Below are 18,029 nucleotides of genomic sequence, written 5' to 3' on the forward strand. Positions count from 1 at the left end.
AGACGGAGGACTTGAACTACCGGATTTCAAGAATTATTCTAGAGCCACAGTAATTGACGATGTAATATTGATATGAAAACAGATAAATAGATAAATGGCACAGAGTAGCAAGTTGAGAAATAGACCCAACTCTCAGGTCAGCTGATTTTGAACAGAGTGAGAAGTCGTTTCAGTGGGAGAAGATATTTTTCAACAAATGGTGCTGGAACAATTGGATAGCCACATGCAAAAGAACAAACCTCAGCCCTCATCTCACATCGTGTTAAAAAATAAGAAGAAGAACTTGAAATGGGTCCTAGACCTAATTGTAAGAGTTAAAACTATAAAACTTCTAGAAGAAACATAGAATAAATCTTAGTGATTTGGCAAAGATGTCCTATATGAGTCAAAACACATGAACTACAGGGGCTTCCCTGGTGGCGCAGTGGTTGAGAGTCCGCCTGCCAATGCAGGGGACACGGGTTCATGCCCCGGTCCGGGAGGATCCCACATGCCGTGGAGCGGCTGGGCCCGTGAGCCATGGCTGCTGAGCCTGCATGTCCGGAGCCTGTGCTCCGCAACAGGAGAGGCTACAACAGTGAGAGGTCCGCATACCACACACACACAAAAAAAAACACATGAACTACAAAAGAAAAATTTAATAAATTAGACTTCATCGAAATTATAAAACTTTGCTCATCAAAAAGCATTTAAGAAAACAAAAGGCAAGCCACAGACTTGGAGAAAACATTTGTAAAGCGTATATCTGACAAAGGACTATTGTCAGGAATATATAAAGAGCTCTCACAATTCAATAAGAAGACAACAGCCCAATTAAGAATGAAAGCAAAAGTGGGCAAATGATTTGAACAGGTACTTCAACAAAAGGTGTTGGATGGCAAGTAAGCACATGAAAAGCTGTTTAGCATCATTAGTCATTAGGAAAATGCAAATTATTAGTAGCAGACATTGCTATTAGTAGTAGAGAGATATTAAACACCAGCCAGAATGGCTAAATTAAGGAGACTGACCAAGTGTCAAGGCCGAGGATGTGGTGTAGCAGGAACTCACCAACACTGATAATGGGAATGTAAAGTGGTACCGCCTCTTTGAAAAGCATTTTGGCAAGTGATATCACCGATGTTATTGCCAAAAGTATCATATACCTGAAGGACGCAAACTGAAAAGGCTACAGACTGTATGATTTCAACTCTGTGACATTCTGGAAAAGACAAAACTATGGAGACAGTAAAAAGATCAGTGGTTGCCGGGGGTTGCGGGGGAGGAAAGGATGATTAAACAGAGCACAGAGGACTTTTAGGGCAGTGAAGTCATTCTGTATGATACTGTAATAGAGGTACATATCCTTATACATTTGTCCAAATCTGTAGAAAGTACAGCACCAAGAGTGAACCCTGATGTCAACTATGGATTTTAGTTAATAATATATTGATATTGACTCATCAGTGGTAACGATTGTACCAAGATGTTACTAATAGGAAAACTGTGAAGGTACATGGGAACTCTTTGCACTTTCTGCTCAGTTTTTTGTGTAAACCTGTAACTACTCTAAATAGTACAGACTGGTGGTTGCCAAGGGGGAGGGGGTGGAGGGAAGGATGGAGTGGGAGGTTGGGGTCAGCAGATGTAAGCTTTTATATATACGATGGATAAACAACAAGGTCCTCCTGTACAGCACAGAGAACTATATTCAATATCTTATGATAAACCATAATGGAAAAGAATATTTTAGAAAAGACTATATAAATGTATAACTGAATCACTTTGCTGTGCAGCAGAAACTAACACATTATAAATCAACTATACTTCAATTTAAAAATTGGAAAAAATAAAACTACTCTAAATAACAAAATCTATTCATTAAGAATTAAATTAAATGAAAATGTATGTATCTTATACCTAAGACTAAACCTAAAAAAGGTATGTAAGACCTCTACTGAGAAAACTGATCACACTATTGACGTTAAATGTAGCCCAAATAAACAGATGGCTGTACCGTGTTCCCGGAAGGGACAACTCAGTCTTGGGAAGGGGTCAGTTCTCTCTGGAAAGGCCTAAAGTGCCAAACAAGGGACACTGACCTCTGCCACCAAGTTCACGTGGGCATCTCGACGGTGCTCAGCTGAACGGTGTGGACTCTCGGAACTGGCGACAGACAGGTTATACAGCCCTGAAGCCCCTACATGCCCGCCTCCCAGAATGCCTTAGGATAAGCTTCAGGAACTTTGCCATTTTTTTTTCCCCTTAAACAGATCATTTCTGTTCCCTCAGCATTCTTGTCACTTGAAGTTGCATGAATCCCTAATTCTAAAGAAGAGCATTTGTGCCGCGCCCAGCGTTTGCCTTTGAACCCCGGTGGTGTCTTCTGCGTAGACTCCTTTCTTTGGTTCATTGCTTAAAATGATATGAAGGTTTTTTGTAGGAACAGGACCGATGTCCAGAGTGTAGCACCGATGTTAGATTGGATCAGTCTATATTTATTGAACACCTGCCTTGTATGGCAAGGACGGTAGCAGGTGTGAATTCTGCCTTAAGGAGTTAACAGATCAGGTGGATAGTTAGATATCAATCAATACCTGTGATGTGAGGGATGGGGTCCTTCCACCTGGGTGAATCCGGGAAAGCTTTTGGGAGGAACTGTACTTGAGCTTCCCCTAACATGTGTGGGAATGGGAAACATTCCAGACAAAGGAATCAGATAAAGCACAGAGGCTGGAAAGCAGGAGGTGAGTCTGGCAGGTGCTGAGTAGTTTATTTTGGCCAGAACACAGGGTTTGCAAAGGGGAATGAAGAGAAGTTTGATCCATTCAGGATAAAACGTCATCAAATGTTTATTAAGCTCCTTCTCTGTGCCAGGCATCATTCTAAGCATTGGGGGGTACATAAGCGAGCAAAAAACCCACAAAATCCCTGTTCTTGTAGAGCTGGCTCTCTGGCGGGGAGAGACAGACGATCAGCCCAGTGGCAGAGTCCGTGCTCGGCTTGGTGTGTTCGAAGATGCTACAGGCAGAGGCGGGGGGTGGGGGGGTGGGGGGCATGCGTCCAGGGAGGGCCAGGGCGCTGCAAGGATGGCCAAGAGGCCTCACTGAGAAAGTGACGTCTGAGAAAGGACTGGAAGGTGAGAGTCTCAGCAGACTCCAGGAGGGGCGCGTCCTGGTGCAGCAGGCAGCCGGGGCCGGGCTCGCGGGGGGAGCACAAGCAAGTATGACTGCAGGAATGTCCCGGGACGAGGAGGACGTGCAGTCCCAGCGGGAAGGTGGCAGCAGGTCACCGTGGAGGGCCTTGGGGACATTGTAAGCGCCCTGGCTGTGCACTCTGTGAAAGCAGCCCCTGGGGAGGAGGCTTCTGAGTGGGGGCACCGTGCACTGCAATTCAGCTGCTCCGGGCTCCCTCCGGCTGTCGTCAGAGGCCAGGGACAGAAGCCGCAGGCCGGTTGTGAGGCTGGTGGGCCTCTCCGAGGGCTGGCAGTGTGCAGCTTGGGCAGCAAGGTGGTATGGCGGGAGGACACTGCACGGCGCACAGGGCAGGAGAACTGACAGTTGAGTAGCCATGTGACCCTGGACGGTGATCCTTGGTCTGTTTCCTTCCCTGCAAATCCAGGTGTGGAACTGGTGCTCCTCAGAGGGACGCCTAAGGCAGGGGTGGGGTGATCAGGGCTGGACTTCAGGATGCGACTGGCAGCAACGCGTGAGACCCTTGGAGAGAGGAGTTGGCTGGCTAGGGGGCCAGTTAGGAGGGTGTTGCAGAAGTCCAGGTGGGGCCGGGGTGGGGGGAGTGACGCTGTGGGCTGGGCAGAGACAGGATGGATGCAAGTAATTAGGAAGAAAACAGTCTTTCAAAACAAACAAGAAACAAACAAACCAGCCTGTCCAAAAGGCCCTAAGCTGTAACTTGCTGCAGCCGTAAAAGACCAAGGTCACAGCAGGGCATGTTGGGTAAAGGCATGTCGACAGCTGGTCCCGGCCTCAGACGTGCCCCCTTTTTTTTTTTTCCCACGTCTTTATTGAAGTATAAATGCTTTACAACGTTGTGTTAGTTTCTGTTGTACAACAAAGTGAATCAGCTCTATGTATACATACACCCCATATCCTCTCCCTCTCGAGCCTCCCTCCCACCCTCCCTATCCCACCCCTCTAGGTCGTCACAAGTTGACCTCCTTGTGCTATCAGACATGCCCTCTTGCTGGCAGGGTGGCCGCACAGAGCCTTCTGCGTGTCAAGCACTGGTGCTTTGACAGGCACCTCAACTCCTCCCGCATTTGCCCCAGTGGATATACCTAATCAGTTACCGCAGAAACATGACCCTCTCCTCGTTAAAACCCCCCGGCGCTGGGTCTTATGAATAAACCCTTAATAGGTTTCCTGGTTCTCTTATTTTTATGCACAGCTTGACTTTATAGCAGGAAATTCATCTTTTTTCCTTAAACAGATTGCTTCTGTTCCCTTAGTGTCCTTGTCACTTTAAGTTGCATTCATCCTTGTTTCTTTAGAAAAGCCATTGTTCTACCATCGGCTATTGTTACCAACATTGGCGTTGGAATCATTGAGCTGCTGAAAATCGGCGTTAAGTCGATTATTTCGTTGCTGTTCTTTTCGCTCTCTTCTTATTTGGAAATTTACAGAATAATTATGTTTTTAGTTTTCTTTTATCGTCGTGGCGAATAGGAATTGAAGCTATGTAGCTCTGGGAACCTCTAGTTCCAAATAGGAAAGACTTGCAAACATTTCCAGCTGGCAAACGGACAAAACTGAGGGCGTGAAAGTTGCTAGAGAGGCTAGGAGCCTACTGAAGCACCCAACTCCAGAGGAGGACCTAGGATACCTCAAGTTAGAGGCTCTTAGGAAGTGCTGACTCTTCTCTGCAGATACCTACCTAAAGATAAGCCACTACGAGTAGGAATTAAAGCAGTGTCTACATTCTATTTAAAAACAGGAAGAGTGAAAATGGTATGCCTTTAAAAAGTTGCTGTCATGAAAAGACAAAGAAAAGCTATGGAAGTGTTTCAGATCAAAAGAGAAATGACAGCAAAATGCCGTATCTGACCCTACGCTAGATCCTGTCCTGGAGGGAATAATATCAAGGACATCATTGGGTCAACCGACAACATTTGACTTTGAATCATAAAGTATTATATCATAAAGTATTATATCTCTGTATAAATATCTCTGATATAAAGTATTATATTTATATATATATTATATAATACTTTATATATAATCATAAAGTATTATATCTCTGAAATTGATAAGTGTACTGTAGTATGTAAGAGAATATCCTTATTCGTAGAAAACACATACTTCAGTATTGAGGGAGATAGGGTCATGCTTCAAATACACACACACACACACACACACACACACACACACACACGCTGTATGGCTACCTAAGTATAAAGACAGAGCAAGTGGATAGAATGTTAATCATCAGTGAATATGGTAAAGGGTACAGGGTTCACAGTGTTCTTTGTACTGTTTTGCGCACACGTGCAATTATTCTGTAAGTGAAATTACTTCCAAGTGGAGAAAAAAAGCGAACGAACAAACCAGAAAGACAGTTTGTAATTTCTGTATCTTAGCTGCATGCATTACCATGTTCGGCTTCGGAAAGCTGCAGATCAGAAGACGTTGAGCTACAGCTCACCTGTTCCAAAGACATCACTCCTAATTTAGCTCCCTTTTAGTACTTTTTTAAAATTAAAAAATCTTTAAATTTGATATAATTGTAGATTCACATGCAGTTGTAAGAAATAATACAGAGAGATCCCCAGTACTCTTTACACCGCTTCCCCAGTGGTAACATCTTGCAAAACAATAGTGCAACGTCACAGCCAAGATATCAACGTGATACTGTCAAGGTGAGCATTTTCATCACCTCTGCTTGCCCTTGAGAGCCACACTGATCCCTCAAACCCTGACCCCTTCCTTACCCTGCAGCCTGTTCTCCATTTCTATCATTTTGTCACTTCAAGAGTGTTATATCGTGAATCCTATGGCATGTAACTTTTGGGGAGTGACTTTTTCGTTTAGCATAATTCCCATCAGATTCATACAGGTTGTTGGGTATATATATATATATATATATATATTTATTTATTTATTTATTTATTTTTTTTGTGGTATGTGGGCCTCACTGTTGTGGCCTCTCCCGTTGCGGAGCACAGGCCCCGGACGCGCAGGCTCAGCGGCCATGGCTCACGGGCCCAGCCGCTCCGCGGCATGTGGGATCTTCCCAGACTGGGGCAGGAACCTGTGTCCCCTGCATTGGCAGGCGGACTCTCAACCACTGCGCCACCAGGGAAGCCCTGTTGGGTATATTAATAGTTCATTCCTTTTTTTTGCTGAGCAGTATTCTGTGGAATGAATGTACCAAATTTGTGAAACCATTCACCATCAGAGGACATATAGGTTCTTTCCAGTTATGAGTTTTGAGTAAAGCTGCTGTACAGGTTTTAAATAGCTCCATTGAGACGTAGTTTACATACAATACACTGATGTGTAACTAGTATATTTAAACAGTGGTTTAAAGTATACAATTCCATGGTTTCCATTATACTTACAGTGTTGTGCAATCATTGCCACGATCTAATTTTAGAACATTTTCATCACCCCTAGAAGAAACCACATACCCACTAACAATCATTCCTCATTCCCTGCACACCCCACCCCAGCCCTAAGCAACCAGTAATCTACTCTCTGTCTCTACAGTTTGCCTGTCCTGGACATTGCGTATAAATGCATTTATACAATACATGGTCTTTTGTGACTGCCTTCTTTCACTTAGCATAATGTTTTCAAGGGTTCTCCATGTTGTATCACAAATCAGTACTTCATTTCTTTTTGTCACCAAGAATATTGTATAGATATAGTACATTTTCGTTATCCATTAATCAATTGGTGGACATGTAATTTCCGCTTTTTGGCTGTGATGAATAATGCTGCCATGAACATGTTTTTGTGTAGATGTATGTTTTCATTTCTCTAGAAGTAGAATTACTGTGTCATATAATAACTCTATGTTTAACTTTTTTGAGAAACTGACAAACTGCTTTCCAAATGGCTACATCATTTTACAATCTCAATAGCAATACGTGAGGGTTCCAGTTTCTCCACATCTTCACCAACACTTGTTATTGTCTGTCTTTTTGATTGTAGCCATTCTAGTGGATGTGAAGTGGTATCTCATTGTGATTTTGACTTGAATTTCCCTGACTAATGACACTGAACATCTTTTCATACACCTGTTGGCCATTTGTATATCTTCTTTGGAAAAATGTCTGTTTAAATCCTTCGCGCATTTTTTACTTGGGTATTTGTCATTCTATTGTTGAGCTGTAAGAGCGCTTTATATCTTCTGGATACAAGACTTGTATCAGATATATGATTTTCAAATATTTTCTCCCATTCTGTGAGTTGTCTTTTCACTTTCTTGATGATAGTGTTTGTAGCACAAATTTTTAAATTTCAATGTCCAATTTGTTTTTTTCCTTTGTCACTTGTGCTCTTGGTATGTGTTCAGGTTTTTTGTGGGGTTTTTTTTGTGGTACATAGGCCTCTCACTGTTGTGGCCTCTCCCGTTGCGGAGCACAGGCTACGGACGCGCAGGCCCAGCGGCCATGGCTCACGGGCCCAGCCGCTCCGCGGTATGTGGGATCTTCCCGGACCGGGGCACAAACCCGTGTCCCCTGCATCGGCAGGCGGACTCTCAACCACTGCACCACCAGGGAAGCCCCTGTGTGTTCAGGTTTTTGTGTGAACGTAAGTTTTCATTTCACTGGCATAAATGCCCAAGAGCGCCATTGCTGGGTCATATGGTAGTTGTATGTTTAGTTTTATAAGAAACTGACCAACTGTTTTCCAGAGTAGCTGTACTGTTTTACATTCCCACCAGCAATGTCTGAGTGATGCTATCTGTCCACATCCTCACCAGCACTTGGTGTTGTTGCTCTTTTTTATTTTAGCCATTCTGATAGGTGTGCAGTGATATCTCATTATGGTTTTCATCTGCAAATCCCTAGTGGATAAGGATGTGGAAGATCTTTTCATGTGCCTGTTTTACTGTCTGCATATTCTCTTCACTTAAATGTCTCTTCATGTCTTTTGCTCATTTTCTAATTGAAATTTTGGCTTTTTATTGTTCCGTTTTGAAATTTCTTTATGTATTCAAGACACTTGCCCTTTGTCAGATATGTGATTTACAGTTATTTTCACCCAAAGTATACTTGTCTTTTCAGCCTCATCATAAGGTTCTTTATAAACCAATCATTTTTAATTTTGATGAGGTCCAGTTTATCAATTTTTCCTTTTAGGGATTGTGCTTCTGGTGTCAAGCCTAAGAACTTTTTACTTAGCTGTAGATCCTGACGCTTTTCTCCTAGTTTTTCTATAAGTTTTTTGGTTTTATATTCTACATGTAAGTCCGTGATCCATTAGGAGGTAATTCTTGTGTAAGATGTGAGACTCAGATGGAGGTACATGTTTTTTTAATTATGGATATCCAATCGTACCAGCACCATTTGTTGAAAAGGCTGTCTTTCCTCCCTTGAATTGCTTTTTTTTTTTTTTTTGCGGTACGCGGGCCTCTCACCATTGTGGCCTCTCCCGTTGCGGAGCACAGGCTCCGGACGCGCAGGCTCAGCGGCCATGGCTCTCGGGCCCAGCTGCTCCGCGGCATGTGGGATCCTCCCGGACCGGGGCACGAACCCGTGTCCCCTGCATCGGCAGGTGGACTCTCAACCACTGCGTCACCAGGGAAGCCCCTGAATTGCTTTTTAATTGTCAAAAATCGGTTGGGCATATTTGTATGGGCCTATTTCAGGGTTTTGTGGTCTAATCATTGGTCTATGTGTTGGTTCCTTTGCCAATACCATACTGTCATGATTACTGAGTAGATCTTAGTACTGTTACCAAGTCCAAGCTCATACTACTCACCGAGTGGCAGGCCAATAATTGAGAGACGAGTTATTGGGGCAAGGAATAGTGACTTTATTTGGAAAGCCAGCAGACTGAGAAGAAGGTGGACTAGTGACCCAAAGAGCCATCTTCCCTGAGTTAGAATTCAGGCTTCTTTTATACTAAAACGGGAGGGGGTGTGGCAGGTTGTTGCAGCCTTTTTGGTCCCAGAATCCATTGTTCCTGCAGCTGTCTGTAGATCTAGTCACAATGTTCCTATAAGCCTCCAACAAGACAATTGTTATTTTCTGTTCTGCAACTTTTTATCTCTGTATGAATAGGAAAGTGTTATACCTTTAAAGGTAGGTATTGCAGAGTATCAGGTATAGACCCCAAGAGGTAATTAGATTTTGGGATATATTCCCAAGAATTTGTAGCAGGATCTCAGGTTTATAACCAAAAAGATGTATCAGCATCTCATATACCCAAGGAGGCTTAGCAGACTCTCAGAGGAGGGGGTGAATTTTTAAAGTGTAGTCTTTAAAAATCATTTACTTTAAAATTTTAAACAATATTAAAGGAGAATCTGAGGTATTTCTATTTATCAGGATGGGACATAGACCTAAAGAGATTGAGAGATAGTGGTTGTGACCTTGTAACCAACTTACCCTATGTGTGTAAAAATGATTGGTTCCGTAGCCCAAGATGGAATGGAACTGATTTACTCTCCTCCCAGAGACAAGGAGAAATCCAGGCAAATGTATGAAACAATGTTTTTCAAGACATTGGACATCAGGCCATGAATGACACTGATGGTTGTGAGGTGAAAACAAACAAGGTGAGAGGTGTGACTGAAGTGAGTTTCCAGGCCGTGGTGCAGGGAGGGAGAACCTGGGCAGAGCCTGGAAGGTTCTCTAAGTTGAGGAGATGGAACTGAGACTCTGGAGAGACCAAAGAGTCTAGTGTTCCCAGGGCAGAGTACTGGAGGAGAGAACTCTGGAGATCTGCTAAGTACTGCTTGGTGCAGGCATGTGAGTAAAACTACCTGAGGCCAGGAAAAGAACCATCTGAGAGGATTAGAAGGAACAGTGGCCAGCACTCAAACTGGGCCAGGAGTAGTGCCTGGCACTCACATGGGACCAGGAACAGTGCCTGTTTCCCACCTGCCAGTCTGGAAAACCTCATACTTCAAGAGGGATTGGGTAGATTATTCAGAAAGACCTTGCCTCAGTAGGGGGGAATAATTGCACTAGATTACATACTGCTATGGTCCTGCCTGACAGATCTCAAAAATAAGATACAAAAGGATCTTTTCCAAGTAATTGTCCAAGTAATTTAACTACATCCCAGAAGAAAGCGCAAGAATATTTATAGGAATACAAAACTACTCAGCACTGAACAAGGTAAAAAATTACAATGTCTGACATCTAATCAAGGATTACTAGACGTGCAAAGAAGCAGGAAAAGAGGATCCATAATGAGGGGGAAAATATCAATGAATTGAGACCTACCCAGAACTGATTATATACATATAATGACACACACAGAATAAACAATTTTTTAAAAATAAAAAGAGCATCAGTGAACTGTTGAACAACAGCAGCCTAATATATGTATAATTGGAGACCCTGGGGAAAAAAGTGGGGGACAGAAAAAATATTTGAAGAAATAATGGGGTCAATTCGTTGGGAAGATTTAGCAATTCTAAAAGTTTATGCATCTAATAACAGAGCTTTAAAATACATGGTGTGGGACCTCCCTGGTGCCGCAGTGGCTAAGAATCCGCCTGCCAATGCAGGGGACATGGGCTCTAGCCCTGGTCCAGGAAGATCCCACATGCCACGGAGCATCTAAGTCCATGCGCCACAACTACTGAGCCTGCACTCTAGGGCCCGCGTGCTACAACTGCTGAGCCCAGGCACCACAACTACTGAAGCCCATGTGCCTAGAGCCTGTGCTCCGCAACAAGAGAAGCCACCGCAATGAGAAGCCTGCGCACCGCAATGAAGAGTAGCCCCCGCTGTCTACAACTAGAGAAAGCCTGCAAGCAGCAACTTAGACCCAATGCAGCCAAATAAATAAATAAATAATAAATTTTAAAAAATAATAAAATACATGAAGCAAAAACTGATAGAACTGCAAGGAGAAACAGACAAATACAAAATTGTAGTCAGAGGTAATTTATTAAACAAATATAGAGAATATCAACAACGATATGGAAGATTTGAACATTATCAACCAATTTGATCTAATTGACATGTAGAACAATATATACAACAATCTACCCAACAACAGCAGAATATACATTATTTTCAAGTGCATACAGATGTTTACCAAGGTACATTGTATTCTGGGCCGTAAAACAAATCTCAATAAACTTTAAAAGATTCAAGTCACATAAAGTAGATTCTCTGACATAATGGAATTAAATTAGAAATCGCTAATATAAACAGGAGTGAAAAATCACCAAATATTTGGAAACTAAATTACATGCTTCTAAATAAGCCATGTGTCAAAAACTAAATCAAAGAAGAAATTAGAAAGTATTTTGAACTGAATGAAAATAAAAACAACGTATTGAAATTTGTGGAATCTGCTATAGCAGTACTTAGATGAAAATTTATAACACTAAACACCTATATTAGAAAAGAAAAAAGGACTCAAATCAATGACCTTAAGGAAAAGAAGAGCAAATTAAAGCCACTGTAAGCAGAAAAAAGGAAATAATGAAGATCAGGGTGAAATCAATGAATAGAAAACCAAACACAACAGAGAAGATCAATGAAACACAAAGCTGGTTCTTTGAGAAGATAAATAATGTTGATAAACCTCTAGCCTGGCTTATTTAGAAAAAGAAGAAAAGATACAAATTACTAATATCTGCATTGAGAGAGGTGACATCACTACAGATTCTACAGCTATTATAAGGATAACAGGAAAATATTATGAACTTTATGTCAATAAGTTTGACAACTCAGATAAAAAAGACAAATTACTTGAAATACACATATTTCCAAAACTGAACTCAAGAAGAAATAGATCGTCTATCTAGCCCTACGTCTATTAAATAAATAGAATTTTAAAATCCTTTCCACAAAGAAACCTCAGGCTTAGATGGCTTCACTGGTGGGTTCTACCAAATATCTAAAGAATAAACAATTCCATTGTAGGCAAAATCTTCCAAAAAATGGAAGGGGTGGGAGTATTTTGCAGTTCATTCCAGGAGGCTAGCATTAATCTGATACCAATACTAGGCAAAGACATTACAAGTAAAGAAAACTAAAGGCCGATATCCCTTTTGGACATAGATGCAAAAATTCTAATTTACAGTTTAGGACATTGAGTCAATGATGTATAAAAAGAATGTCATATCATAGCCTAATGGGTTCAGCCCAAGAATATAAGGATAGTTTAAAAGTCAAAAATTAGCGTAATTCAACAAATTAACAGAATGAAAAAGAAATACTATATAATCATTTCAATAGATATAGAAGAAGCATTTGATAAAATTTCATACTTGCTACTAACAGAAATCACTGTTTTTTACAAAGGTACAGAGGCAGTTCAGTAGAGCAAGAACGATCTTTTCAACAAATGGTGCCAGCACAATTGCTTATCCACATGCCCCAAATGAACTTTGATCCATTCCTCATACCATATACAGAAATTAACTCAAAGGGCTTCCCTGGTGGCGCAGTGGTTGGGAGTCTGCCTGCCGATGCAGGGGACGCAGGTTCGTGCCCCGGTCCGGGAGGATCCCACATGCTGCGGAGCGGCTGGGCCCGTGAGACATGGCCACTGAGCCTGCGCGTCCGGACCCTGTCCTCCGCAACGGTAGAGGCCACAACAGTGAGAGGCCCACGTACTGCAAAAAAAAAAAAAAAAAAAAAAAGGGGGTACATCTAACTTTACCAGTGAATGTGTGTATAACCCTCATGTAAGACATTTCCAGAAGTGTATTGTTATATTAAATCCAAATCAGTACCTTTTAGTCAATAAAAAGCTTCTCTTAAATTAAAAAAAAAAAAGAATCTGCCTGCCAACGCAGGGGACACAGGTTCAGTCCCTAGTCTGGGAAGATCCCACATGCCGCGAGGCACCTAAGCCCATGAGCCACAACTACTGAGCCTGCGCTCTAGAGCCCGTGTGCCACAGCTACTGAAGCCCACGGGCCTAGAGTCCATGCTCCTCAACAAGAGAAGCCACCGCAATGAGAAGCCCGCGCACCACAACAAAGAGTAGCCCCCGCTCACCGCAGCTAGAGAAAGCCCGCGTGCAGCAACAAAGACCCAATGCAGCCAAAAATAAATAAATAAATTTATTTTAAAAAAAAAAGTTCGTCCATCATTACCCCCAAGACAAGTACCAAGTATTACGGGAGGGAGAGAATCCAGAGTCTCAGAGTGAGACACAGTTACCACACTGAAAGAATGAACAGGAGCTTTTCTACCTTCCCCCTCTGATGGGTGGTCTACCAGGATATTGAGTTACGAGCGGGAGTCACTTTCCTTCCCCGTTGTAAAGGCGTTGAAGCTTTGTAAAGGTGAGAAATCCAAAAACATTCTGATATTTGATGTTTTGCATGGGGCATGTGTCCCCCCGTGAGAGCTGGTAGGGTCTGGTGGGCTGTCCTCTTTATCCCAGTGTGTTCTGGAATTTCCCAGTGGCCTGCCTTGATGTGGGTCTGCATTCACGCATTCTGTTGGGAACCTGGAAATTCACAGCCTTCATTTCTGAGAACTGCCCTTGAATTCATTTGTGGATAATCGCCTCTGCCGGGTCTCCTCACCTCCGTCCCTGCGGGACATTGTCATTTGGATGAGTCATCTCCTGGACTGGTGCTCTCACTTTCTCGTCTGTCTTCCCCCATTTCCATCTCTGTCTTTTCTCTTTCCTTTTTGGGAGATTATGGCCTTTATCCTCCAACCCTTCTATTAAGTTTGGGATCATGTTTTTAATTCCCAAGAGGGTTTTTGTTCTCTGAATGCTCTTTTTTATGCCATGCTCTGCTTTTCATGAGTGCAATATCTCATCTTTCTGAGGATATTCATAATGTTTCCCCTGGTTATGTAGGTTTCTTCCTCCTGTATATTGTTTCCTCTGAGCTGTTTTTTCCTGTGTTGGTTGGTTGGTTGGCTCTCTTTATTTCACGGGAGGGGCCTTCCTCAGAAGTCTGGTATTTGTGGGGGAGGGTTGTCTGATTTTCTTTAAAAGGGAGGAACTAAAAAGCTGATTGAGGCTGTGGGCAGAAGTGGGGATGTTCACTTTAGACATCCTTGTGGAGATCAGGCTGGGACGGGGAGGAAAGGGCTCTTGATGGGCTGACTGCTGGTGTCTTTAAGTCTCCCTTCTTAAATGGAAGATATTCCCATAGAAGATATTTCAATCCCCTATTTGGGGTTGAGGGGGAGGGAGGGAAGTAGACCTAGAGTCCCTGGGGTTCCAGAAGGAAGAGGAGAAGCAGGCTGGGGTGTCAGCAATCCCCTGTGCTTGCTAACGCCCTGGTTCACATCCCTGCAGGCATGGCAAGTTGCCATGGAGACAGATGGGGGAGAGGATCTAGGGCCACTGCTCAGAGCTTCTGCCCATCCTCCTACTTTCGCCCCAGTTGTACCCATGCCTGGTACCTCCAGTTATTGAGCGCCCGGGGTTCTGCAGGGGGAACCTGGGGTTCCTGCTTTTCCAGGTGCTGGTTTCGCGGTCTCTCCTCCATCCTCCACATCCAGCTCCTTTCCAGCCTCCAGCTGCTCCTGCTGCTGTCTCCTCCTGCTCTTCTCTTCTTCCTGGATTGATCCCTTTTGGTTTTGTTTTCAGTCTTTTCCCTGTGGTTTCAGAGGGGATGCAGAAAAGAATGAAATGACGTGCATATGACTCACCACTTCATCTCAAGTTCAGCATCTCTCTTGATAGATGGGAAATGGAGGCTTAGGGACTCTGTAGATTAGCTCAAATGTTACACAACTTACATTCAGCGGTGGCAGTTTTGATGCCTCCAGAACCCATGCTTCCTAATCGTTGGGCTAAGATTAAAGTTTTAATTAAAAAAAGAAGTTCTGGGAATTCCCTGGAGGTCCAGTGGTTAGGACTCCACGCTTCCACTGCTGGGGGCCCGGGTTCAATCCCCAGTTGGGGAACTAAGATCCCGCGTGCCACGTAGCACGTCCAAAACAAACAAACAAACACACACGCACAAAATAAAAATTAAAAAAAGAAGTTCTGCAAAGCTGAGCTCCTGTTTAATTTTTAAGTGCGGTGATTGGGTTTCTCTCTGAAATCTCTCCCTCTACAATACTCCGTGCCACCTAGTATTCTGTCTTCTGGGGTGATTATCGGTGAACATGTTTTATCTTCCGCCATCTCCTGATTACTTTGGAAATCCTTAAGGGTAAGAGCTATGTCCTAGTCAGGTGTCTCCTCAAAATGCCTATCACAGGCCATTCACAGACCAATAACGCTGAAGATAAACCCTGCTCAGTGACAATAGAAATAAAATTATAATATATGTCCATTGCCTGAGTAGAACTGCTGAAGAGAAGTGTGTTTCTTTTCCCCAATCTCCTTATCCTTATGGAAGAGGATGAAACCAGTGAAAACATTCTATTAATGTCCCAGATTTGGGCTTTTTTCTTCCTTTTGTCTCATTTGCTGGAGAGCAAAACATAGACTGAGAATGAGCCAGCATCCGTTGTTCAGTCAAGTAGGAGAAGCAGAAGACAGAAAACTCTGAAGGACTGACACCCCGATTCATTTTGAACCTTAGTGTTATTTATGAAAATGTCCAAAAAATGGTTTTCACCTTGCAGAAAGTTGAACCATGTTGGTAAAGTTTATGTTATCCTGAGTGCGTTTATGAAAAGGCTGGTGCTAAATTCCCAATGGTGCTGTGGGTCGAGTGAGCACTGGATTTTCAGAGTGTTGCTGGAGGCGCTTTTCTCTCTTAGAAACTTATGGTATTTACCATTTCTCATTACATTATGCGTAGAGTGAGAAAGGTTTTACTTTGAGTTCCCCTGTTTTAGAATTCTGTGGTCGACCCTGTTCTGCTCTTCCACCGCTGCTTCTCGTAAGACTTGAAGAAGTGGAAGGACATTCAGAACTTATCTGCTCTGCAAAATACAATACCATTGACCATATCCAAAACGGAAGGGGAAAGTTAAAGGTGAAAGATCTAAAAATGGACACCTCACTGCCATTTGCAGCAACGTGGATGGACCTGGAGATTATCATATTAAGTGAAGTAAGTCAGACAGAGAAAGACAAATACCATATGATATCGCTTATATGCAGGATCTAAAACAATGATACAAAACAGAAACAGACTCACAGACATAAAAAACAAACTTATGGTTACCAAAGGAGATGGCCAGGGGGAGGGATAAATTAGGAGTTTGAGATTAAACAGATACATACTACTGTATATAAAATAGATAAACAAGGACCTACTGTGTAGCACAGGGACCTGTATTCAGTATCTTGTAAAAACCTATACTGGAAAAGAATATGAAAAAGAGTATATATGTATGTGTGTGTGTTGTACTAACAACAACAATACAGCATTGTAAGTTAACTATACTTCAGTGTTTAAAGAATGGTTAAAAAAAAAGAAAGAAAAATGGACACATCTCTTTTATCAACTTCCTGAAATCATAAAACCAAAACTAACCTCCAGCATATATTAGAACTACACCAAAATAATTATCTTTCTACTTGGTTACTCTTGGTTTAGAGCAAATTTAGATTTCCGTCAAGTTGGCCCCGAGAAGTTAAAGATAAAGGGAAAGGGACTTCTGTCTTTCCCTTAAAACTAGTACTGCACCTTTGGGCCTCTAGGCACTACAGGACTGGCAGTAGAAATACATTCATGGGACAACTAACTGCTGAACAATCATCGACAGGAAGACACTGGCACTCACCAAAAAAGATACACCCCATCCAAAGGCAAAGGAGAAGCCACAGTGAGACGGTAGGAGGGGTGCAATCACAATAAAATCAAATCCCATAACCACTGGGTGTGTGACTCACAAACTGGAGAACACTTATACCACAGAAGTCCACCCACTGGAGTGAAGGTTCTGAGCCCCACGTCAGGCTTCCCAACCTGGGTTGTCTGGCAATGGGAGGAGGAATTCCCAGAGAATCAGACTTTGAAGGCTAGCGGGATTTGACTGCAGGACTTCGACAGGACTGGGGGAAACAGAGACTCCACTCTTGGAGGGCACACACAAATTAGTGTGTGCATTGGGACCCGGGGGAAGGAGCAGTGACCCTAGGGGAGACTGAACCAGACCTACCTGCTAGTGTTGGAGGGTCTCCTGAAGAGGTGGGGGGTGGCTGTGGCTCACCACAGGGACAAGGACACTGGCAGCAGAAGTTCTGGGAAGTACTCCTTGGCGTGAGCCCTCCCAGAGTCCACCATTAGCCCCACCAAAGAGCCAGTAGCCTCCAGTGCTGGGTCACCTCAGGCCAAACAACCAACATGGAGGGAACTCAGCCCCACCCATCAGGAGACAAGTGGATTAAAGTTTTACTGAGCTGCCCACCAAATCAACACCCAACCCTACCCACCACCAGTCCCTCCCATCAGGAAGCATGCAGAAGCCTCTCACCCGCCAGAGGGCAGACAGCAGAAGCAAGAAGAACTATAATCCTGCAGCCTGTGGAATGAAAAGCACATTCACAAAATGACAAGGCAGACAAAATGAAAAGGCAGAGGGCTATGTACCAGATGAAGGAACAAGATAAAACCCCAGGAAAAAACCCTAAATGAAGTGGAGATAGGCATCCTTCCAGAAAAAGAATTCAGAATAATGATAGTGAAGATGATCCAGGACCTTGGAAAAAGAATGGAGGCAAAGATCAAGAAGATGCAAGAAATGTTGAACAAAGACCTAGAAGAATTAAAGAACAAACAAACAGATGAACAATACAATAACTGAAATGAAAACTACACTAGAAGGAATCAATAGCAGAATAACTGAGGCAGAAGAAGGGATAAGTGACCTGGAAGACAGAATGGTGGAATTCCCTGCTGCAGAACAGAATAAAGAAGAAAGAATGAAAAGAAATGAAGACAGCCTAAGAGACCTCTGGGGAAACATTAAACACACCAACATTCACATTATAGGGGTCCCAGAAGGAGAA

General features: G+C 43.0%; 1 protein-coding gene and 1 long non-coding RNA gene across 5 annotated transcripts in view; one reads left to right on the forward strand and one right to left on the reverse strand.

The window, feature by feature from the left end:
• The window catches only part of PPARA (peroxisome proliferator activated receptor alpha), a 63,926-nt gene that overhangs the window by 17,435 nt on the left and 28,462 nt on the right, over positions 1-18,029 (forward strand). The window lies entirely within an intron of this gene.
• On the reverse strand, positions 14,568-17,380 carry LOC125960494 (uncharacterized). Its single transcript, XR_007470211.1, has 3 exons — positions 17,180-17,380; positions 16,332-16,376; positions 14,568-14,710 (listed from the first exon to the last, which is right to left on the reverse strand). It is a non-coding gene; the product is annotated as an uncharacterized LOC125960494 (long non-coding RNA).

This window comes from Orcinus orca, chromosome 11 (genome assembly GCF_937001465.1).
Source record: "Orcinus orca chromosome 11, mOrcOrc1.1, whole genome shotgun sequence".
Taxonomy (NCBI): Eukaryota; Metazoa; Chordata; class Mammalia; order Artiodactyla; family Delphinidae; genus Orcinus; species Orcinus orca.